Below are 8,948 nucleotides of genomic sequence, written 5' to 3'. Positions count from 1 at the left end.
CTGGAACCCAGGTGCTTCTGACTCTCAGGTCCTCCCTCTTTCCATTAGGCCTCGCTGTCTCCTCTGACAGCCCATCACTCTCCCCACTTTCAGAGACTTCTGAAAATCACATCTCCTCCAAGAGGCCTTTGCCGACAAAGTCCTCATTTTCCCTACTTGCTCTCCTTTCTGCCTCACCCTTGCACTTGGATTTGCCCTCCTTATTCTCCCCACTCTCATCCCCACAGCACGTATGTACATATTTGAAATTTATTTCAATGTACGTCTCCCCCTTTAGCCCGTAAGCTCCTGGTGGGCAGCAAATATGTCAGCCAACTCTGCTATGTGACACTCTCCAAATCGCTTAGTATAATGCTCTGCACAAAGTAAGTGCTCCATAAATGCAATTGATGGATTGATTTGACTGTCATTGTCTGTTGAGGTTCTGAAATAGCTTCCTCTTCATTGTTTCTGTAGGTGGTCTCGGCAACCTCTGGGAAATGGTCAACCTCACGGTGATGAGGGAATTCCTCCTGCTGGGATTCTCGGAGGTCCGGGAGCTGCAGCAGGTCCAGGCCGCGCTGTTCCTCCTGGTCTACCTGGCGGCCCTGATGGGGAATCTCCTTATCGTCACCGTCACCGTCCTGGACCGGCCCCTCCACACCCACATGTACTTCTTCCTCAGGAACCTGTCCGTCCTCGACCTCTGCTACATCTCCATCACCGTCCCCAGATCCATCCACGACTCCCTGACCAAATGTAGATCCATCTCCTTCCTGGGCTGTGCCGCCCAGTTCTTCTCGGTGGTCCTGTGTGCCGCCTCAGAGATGCTCCTCCTCACGACCATGTCCTACGACCGCTACGCGGCCATCTGCCTCCCCCTGCGCTACGAGGTCATCATGGACCAAGGGGCCTGTGGGAAGATGGCGGCCGCCTCCTGGCTCGGCGGGGGGCTGTTTGCACTGATGTTGTCCTCTGGGACGTTCTCCCTCCCCTTCTGCGGATCCATCCTGATCCCACAGTTCTTCTGCGATATCGCCTCCATGGTCCGACTCTCCTGCTCCGAAACGCACCTCGTCGTCGATGTGCTCTTAGTCAATTGGGCCCTTTTGGGCTTCTCCTGCTTCTTCTACATGGTCTCCTCATACGTGCATATCTTCCGGGCCGTGCTAAGGATGCCAGTCACCGAGGGCCGGGCCAAAGCCTTTTCCACCTGCTTGCCCCACCTCGCCGTCACGACGGTGTTTTTCACCTCGGCTGCCTTCGGTACCTTACGTCCACCCTCAGACTCCTCCTCAGCTCTGGACCGGCTGGTGTCCGTGTTCTACACCGTGTTGCCCCCCACCCTCAACCCCCTCATCTACAGCCTGAGGAACCGGGACGTGAAGGCCGCCATGGGGAGGGTCCTAAGGTGGAGTCCTTTCCCCCAGGATAGAAAGTTCCTAATGATGCCTTGATCCTTTGCTTTCTCTCTCCTTGGATTGACTCTGAGCAAGGCTCATCCAACTAGAGAAGCAACGTTTCCCAATGGAAAGAGCCCGAGCCCGGGAGTCGGAGGACCCAGGTTCGAATGCCGGCTCTGCTACCTGACCACTGGGACACCTTGGGCAAGTCACAACTTCTCTGGGCTTCAGTTTCTCCAACTGTAAAATGAGGATTAAATCCTGCTCCTTCCTAATTAGATGGTAACTGGGACAGGGATTGTTTCCAACTCCTTTATCCTGTTTCTACCCCAGCATTTAGTACAGTAAGCTCTTAACAAATGTGATTATTATTATTATTACCCCCACCTTTCAGGGTGCCCTTTTGTGCCTGGTCATTTTTCTTCTCTCAGCCCTCCGGGCAGGATCGATCATGCTAAGTGCTTAGTGGTGTTCTGCACACGGTGAGCGCTCAATAAATATGATTGAATGAATTGATCGATCGATGACCTGTATTTATTCAGCACTTACTGTGTCCTGAGTACTGTACTAAGCACTTGGGAGAGTATAGTAGAACGCTATATCAGACACATTCCCTCCCAAAGGGTTATTACACTCTAGAAATGGAGACAGACATTAATATCAATAAATGTATTACAGATATGTACATATGCGTCCTGTGGCTGAGTGGTTGAAAAAGGGAGCAAATCAGGGGGACGCAGAAAGAGGGGGAGACAAAGAATTGAGGGCTTAGCCGGGGAAGGCCTCTTGGAGGAGATGTGCCTTCAATGTAGCAGTGCATCCTATGTGGAGTTGAAGACATACAGTGAGGGTGAGAATGGAATACCTACAGACGTTGACACAAGGAGCGTAGTCTTAGAGAGGGCAGGGAGGGTCGTGAGTGGGATCAGGAGTGGGTGGGTTGAAGTGAGTTCTGGAGGAGGGAGGACTAGTACATCCAAAGCATTTTAGAATGGTCGCTCCACAGCCGTGAAGTGACTGATGCCGGGTGGGTTACTGACAAAAAAACCAGGATGGACACCTCACTGTCATTTCTGCAGTTCCTCTGGGGGTTCTCCCCGTTCGACATACGTCCGTGTGATGGATCACAGGGTTCCCAGTGGGGTTGTCACGGGGGGCAGGGCAACTACCCCACCCGAGGTCCCCAAGGTCCCCAGCGGCGCCGGGCCCCCGGGGAGCCGGGCCCGAACAGGACATAATGAGTCCTCTCAGCCCAACGTGTGACCCGTCCCCGGTGGGGAGTCCCACAGGGAGCTTTTCCCGAAAGGCCCGGCTTCGCCTTGGGCCCAACGCGCTCCAAGCAGGAAGCCAGAAGAGCCGGGACCCCGCAAGCTTCCTGGAGATCCTCCCGTGGCCGACCTCGGGAGCTGAGGAGGAGGGGGACGGTTGAAGGACGACAGAGACCAGAGCCCGCTCGCTCCCGGCTGACTGGTGAGTCTGGGCCGGTGAGAACATGGGTGGGTAGGGGGATCTTACAGGGAAGCCGGAGGAGACGGAGAACTAGAATCTCCTCACGCCTCCGTGCATAAAACAGATCTCTCCCCGAGGCGTCTCCATGGCTCTCCATCCCCTGGATCGACTGGATGGGTGGCGGGGATGGATGGGGATGGATCAGGGACAAACGATCCGGTGGCCCATCGATCATATTTATCGAGCACTTACCATGTGGAGAGCACCGTGCTACGTGCGGGGGAGAGTAAAATATAAGATCGTCAGACGTACTCCCTGCTCGTAAGGAGCTTACTGACTAGAAGAGGAGACAAACCTTAATAGAAATACATAGATTATGGATCTATATATAAGGGTCTTGGGATCGAGAGGGCGGTGAAGAAGGGGGCAGATTGAAGTGAAGGGCGACACGAGAGGGAGTGTGAGAAGAGGAAATCAGGAATCAGTCGGGGAAGGCCTCTTGGAGGAGACGTGATTTGAATAAGGCTTTGAAGGTGGGGAGAGTGAACGTCCGTCGGCTACGAAGAGGGAGGACATTCCAGGGAAGAGACGGGACGTGGATGAGCGGTCGTTGGCGGGAGAGACGAGATGGAGGTACAGCGAATAGGTCGGCCTAAGAGGAGCGAAGTGTGCGGGCTGGCTTGTAGTGGGAGAGTAGGGTGGTGAGATAGGAGGGGGTGAGCGGATTGAGAGCTTTAAAGATGATGAGGAGGAGTTTCTCTTTGACGCAGAGGTGGACGGACAACCACTGGAGTTCTTGAGGAGTGGGGAAACATTCTAAGAGCTGGTAACGTCGGCTGTCTCAGTGGTGTTTACTAAGCAGCTACTATCGGAAGAGCACCTTGCTCAGTTCTGAGGGAGAGAACAACAGTGGCTACATTAGACACGTTCCTCTGAGAGGGCCGTCACTGACAACTAAATGGGGGTTAAGCTCACGTGGGAGAAAAAAGGCTCTCCTACCCCAGATTAGCCATGAAACAGGAGACCACATCTGGGGAGAGATCATTTATTTGGTTGTGCTCAGCACAGCGCTCTCCACATAGTAAGTGTTCAAGATATGGGATCGATTGATTGACATTGGTTTCCTTCTGCCTGAAGATCGAAGGTTAAGAGAGGGAGCTTCTCAGGGTCACCCAGTCCAAACATTTGGCTCGTCTAAAACCAACCTACTCCCTGGATTTTGGTCTCATCTATCCGGCAACTGATGCCCAGGCCTTTCCACTGGCCTCGAACTCCCTCCCTCTTCATGTAATAATAATAATGATCGTATTTGACAGCACTGTTCTAAGCACTGGGGTAGATGCATGGTTATCAGGTTGGACACAGTCCCTGCTCCACATGGGGCTCATGGGCTTACAAGATGATCAGGTTTTCCCACGGGGGGGTCACAGTCTTAATCCCCATTTTACAGATGAAGGAACTGAGGCACAGAGAAGTGAAGTGACTTGCCCAAGGTCACACGGCAGGCAAGTGGGAGAGCCAGGACTGGAACCCAGGTCCTTCCGACTCTCAGGCCCTCGCTCTTTCCACTAGGCCTCGCTGTCTACTCTGACAGCCCATCGCTCTCCCCACTTTCAGAGGCTTCCGAAAATCACATCTCCTCCAAGAGCCCTTCCCCGACTCAGTCGTCATTTTCCCGACTTCCTCTCGGTTCTGTCTTGCCCTTTCCCATGGATTTGCACCCCTTATCCTCCCCACTCTCATCCCCACAGCACGTATGTACACATTTGAAATTCATTTCAATGTATGTCTCCCCCTCTAGTCCATAAGCTCCTCGTAGGCGGCAAATATGCCTGCCAGCTCTGCTCTGTTACACTCTCCCAATCGCTTAGTATAGTACTATGCATAAAGTAAGTGCTCCATAAATACCATTGATGGATTGATTTGACTGTCATTGTCTGTTGAGGTTCTGAAATAGCTTCCTCTTCAGTGTTTCTGTAGGCCGTCTCAGCAATCACTGGGAAATGGTCAACCTCACGGTGATGAGGGAATTCCTCCTGCTGGGATTCTCGGAGGTCCGGGAGCTGCAGCTGGTCCACGCCGCGCTGTTCCTCCTGGTCTTCCTGGCGGCCCTGACGGGGAATCTCCTCATCGTCGCCGTCACCGTCCTCGACCGGCGCCTCCACACCCCCATGTACTTCTTCCTCAGGAACCTGTCCGTCATCGACCTCTGCTACATCTCCGTCACTGTCCCCAAATCCATCCACGACTCCCTGACCGACCGTAGATCCATCTCCTTCCTGGGCTGTGCCTCCCAGTTCTTCTTGGTGATTCTGTTTGGTGGTTCAGAGGTGTTCCTCCTCACGGCCATGTCCTACGACCGCTACGCGGCCATCTGCCTCCCCCTGAGCTACGAGGTCATCATGGACCGAGGGGCCTGTGGGAAGATGGCGGCCGCCTCCTGGTTCGGCGGGGGGCTGTTTGCACTGATGATCTCCTCTGGGACCTTCTCCCTACCCTTCTGTGGGTCCGTCCTGATCCCACAGTTCTTCTGTGATATCTCCTCCATGGTCCGACTCTCCTGCTCCGAAACGCACCTTGTCGTCGATGTGATCGTCGTCACCGGGGCCCTTTTGGGCTTCTCCTGCTTAGTCTCCATCGTGGTCTCGTACGCGCGCATCTTCCGGGCCGTGCTGAGGATGCCGGCCTCCGAGGGCCGGGTCAAAGCCTTCTCCACCTGCCTGCCTCACCTCGTCGTCACGACCTTGTTTCTCACCTCGGCTTCCTTCGGTATCTTACGTCCACCCTCAGCCTCCTCCTCAGCTCTGGACCTGCTGGTGTCCGTGTTCTACACGGTGGTGCCTCCCGCCCTCAACCCCCTCATCTACAGCCTGAGGAACAGGGACGTGAAGATGGCGATGGGGAGGGTCCTTGTTGGGAGTCTTTTCTCCAGAGACAGAAAATTTCACTTCACTCCCTGACCCTGTTATTTCTCTCATTCATTCAGTCATTCATTCAATCGTAGTTATTGAGCACTCACGTGGATTGACTCTATACAGACTTGGGCGGCCTGCGAAGAGCTGAGATAATTGTCGTCAGAGACTTTTCCTGGCTGCCTATTATCAATGGCTTTGACTCGTTTGGTAGAAGAGTTTTTATCCAGCTGTCCTTGACTGGTATTTAAATCTAGTTCCCGTGCCTGGGGACGGATCCCTGCACTTGGATTCATCCCCCCTTAATCATCACCAGCAGAGTGTCTGGGAATCTGAAAGATCTGGGTTCTATTCCTGGCTCTGCCACTTGTCTGCTGTGTGACCTTGGGCAAGTCACCTCACATCTCTGAGCCTCAGTTCCCTCATCTGTAAAATGGGGATGAAGACTGTGGGCCCCACGTGGGACACGGACTGTGTCCAACCTGATTAGCTTGTATCTACCCCAGTGGCTAATACAGTGCCTGGTACATAGTAAGTGCTTAACAAATATCATTAAAGAAAGTTGAAGAGGTAGCTGCCGAAGGGTGTTTTAGACTTTGGCAAAGCAGCGTGGCTCCTTGGAAAGAGCTCGGGCTTAGGAGTCAGAGGTCATGGGTTCGAGTCCCGACCCGCCACATGTCTGCTGTGTGACCTTGGGCAAGTCACTCAACTTCTCTGAGCCCTCAGTTCCCTCATCTGTCAAATGGGGATCAATCAATCAATTGTATTTATTGAGTGCTTACTGTGTGCAGAGCACTGTACTAAGCGCTTGGGAAGTACAAGTTGGCAACATATAGAGACAGTCCCTACCCAACAGTGGCCTCACAGTCTAGAAGGGGGAGACAGAGAACAAAACCAAACATATTAACAAAATAAAATAAATAGAATAGATATGTACAAGTAAAATAAATAAATAAATAGAGTAATAAATATGTACAAACATATATACATATGTACAGGTGCTGTGGGGAAGAGAAGGAGGTAAGACGGGGGGGATGAAGACTGTGAGCCCCACGTGGGACAACCTGATCACCTTGTATCTGCCCCAGCCCTTAGAACAGTGCTTGGCACATAGTAAGCACTTAACAAAAACCAAAATTATTATTATTATTATTTAGACTTAATTCTGACCCTCAAATCTGCCCCAGAAGCCAGGAGCAGGAGAAGAGGTTGAATTTTTCCAACCACTTAATGCTCTCAGGTGTCACACAATAAAATCCATTATGACTTCTCCTCCTACTCTTACTGTTGCTACTCTTGCTACTTATTGTATAATATACTTCAATATCTAAATATTAGAGAAGCAGCGTGGCTCAGTGGAAAGAGCACGGGCTTTGGAGTCAGAGGTCATGGGTTCGAATCCCGACTCCGCCACATGGCTGCTGTGTGATCTTGGGCAAGTCACTTAACTTCTCTGGGCCTCAGTTACCTCATCTGTAAAATGGGGATTAAGACTGTGAGCCCCACGTGGGACAACCTGATCACCCTGTATCCTCCCCAGCACTTAGAACAGTGCTTTGCACATAGTAAGCGCTTAACAAATGCCAGTTATTATTATTATTATTATTATTATTATTATTATTAATTCAATCGATCCAATTAAAGTACAACGGAAGGCCAAGATGCATTCTTTGCACACAAGGAGCTTACGCTTTGCAAAAACGTTACAGGTGCCTGCGACCTCCAGCCATTCAGGGTCAAAACTGGAATGGGATCTTGGGGTCCTTTTCCTTTTGTTTCTGCCCAGCTGGTCTGAATATTGGATTCAACCATGACTAACCAAATGGGCTAGGGTGACTAATCTCCTACCACGATATCTCTCCAATCCCCTGGGTTGAAATGGAAAGATATTATTAATCACGGAAAGAGAACGATGAGGTTCTTCTAGGGAGGAGTCCCAGAGTGGGATCCACGTGGGACTGGGCAGTTATTTAGGTTGCGGGGACCGGGACCGCAGAGAACCCAAGATCCCGGCCTTCTGGGATTCCCGGACGGTCGGCCGTCTCAGCGGAGCCCCGGGCCCGTCCTCCCACGGGAATCCCCCCAGGAAAAAACCCGGCCGTCATCTGAGGGGACGGCGCAGCCAGCCGGAGAGTTGAGACGGAGAGGGAGGATCCTGACAGTCCCCAGACTTTCCTGTCACCCCCACCAGTGTCCAGGACTGACAAGATGGAGCGAGCCTCGGCAGAGGTCGGTGCTCCCCAGCCAAGGACGGGCCCGGCGACTCCGGAGAGGAGCGGGGGAAAGGTGAGAGCCACGGAAGGGAAATTTCAAGCCTAGAGTGAGAGGATCAAAGTTAGAATTCCTCCTATTCTTTCACGTTCCTTCCCTGAGGAGAGATGAACCATTCCAGCTAGTACCCCCACCAGGGCCAGATGAGGGGGCGGGGAATCTTTGTGAGTGAGAGGAACTCTATTACTCTATTTATTTTACTTGTACATATTTATTCTATTTATTTTATTTTGTTAATATGTTTTGTTCTCTGTCTCCCCCTTTTAGACTGTGAGCCCACTGCTGGGTAGGGACCGTCTCTAGATGTTGTCAAATGGAAAGAGCCAAGTTCTGAGGCTCAGAAGCCCCCCATCTCTGCCACTGGCCTGCTGTGTGACCACGGGAAAGGCGCTTAATCTCTCTGTGCTCCAGGTTGTCGCACTTGGGCTCACAGTCTTATCCCCATTTTACAGATGAGGTAGCTGAGGCACAGAGAAGTTAAGTGGCTTGCCCAAGGTCACACATCTGACAAGTGGCAGAGCCAGGATTCGAACCCATGACCTCTGACTCCCAAGCCCACGCTCTTTCCACTGAGCCACGCTGCTTCCCCTGTAATAATTTTGGTATTTGTTAAGCGCTTACTGTTCTAAGCGCTGGGGGAGATACAAGGTAATCAGGTTGTCCCACATGGGGCTCACAGTCTTAATCCCCATTTTCCAGATGAGGGAACTGAGGCACAGAGAAGTTCAATGACTTGCCCAAAGTCACACAGTGGCTAAGTGGCGGAGGCGGGATTAAAACCCGTGACCTCTGATTCCCAAGCCTGCGCTCTTTCCACTGAGCCACGCTGTAAGACCAGTATTGGCACATTCCCTGCCCACAAAGAGCTGAGACCGATCAATCAATCAATCAATAGCATTTATTGAGGGCTTTTTGGGTACAGAGCACTGTTCTA

This window comes from Tachyglossus aculeatus, unplaced genomic scaffold (assembly GCF_015852505.1).
Source record: "Tachyglossus aculeatus isolate mTacAcu1 unplaced genomic scaffold, mTacAcu1.pri scaffold_67_arrow_ctg1, whole genome shotgun sequence".
Taxonomy (NCBI): Eukaryota; Metazoa; Chordata; class Mammalia; order Monotremata; family Tachyglossidae; genus Tachyglossus; species Tachyglossus aculeatus.
This window is presented reverse-complemented; position numbering follows the sequence as displayed.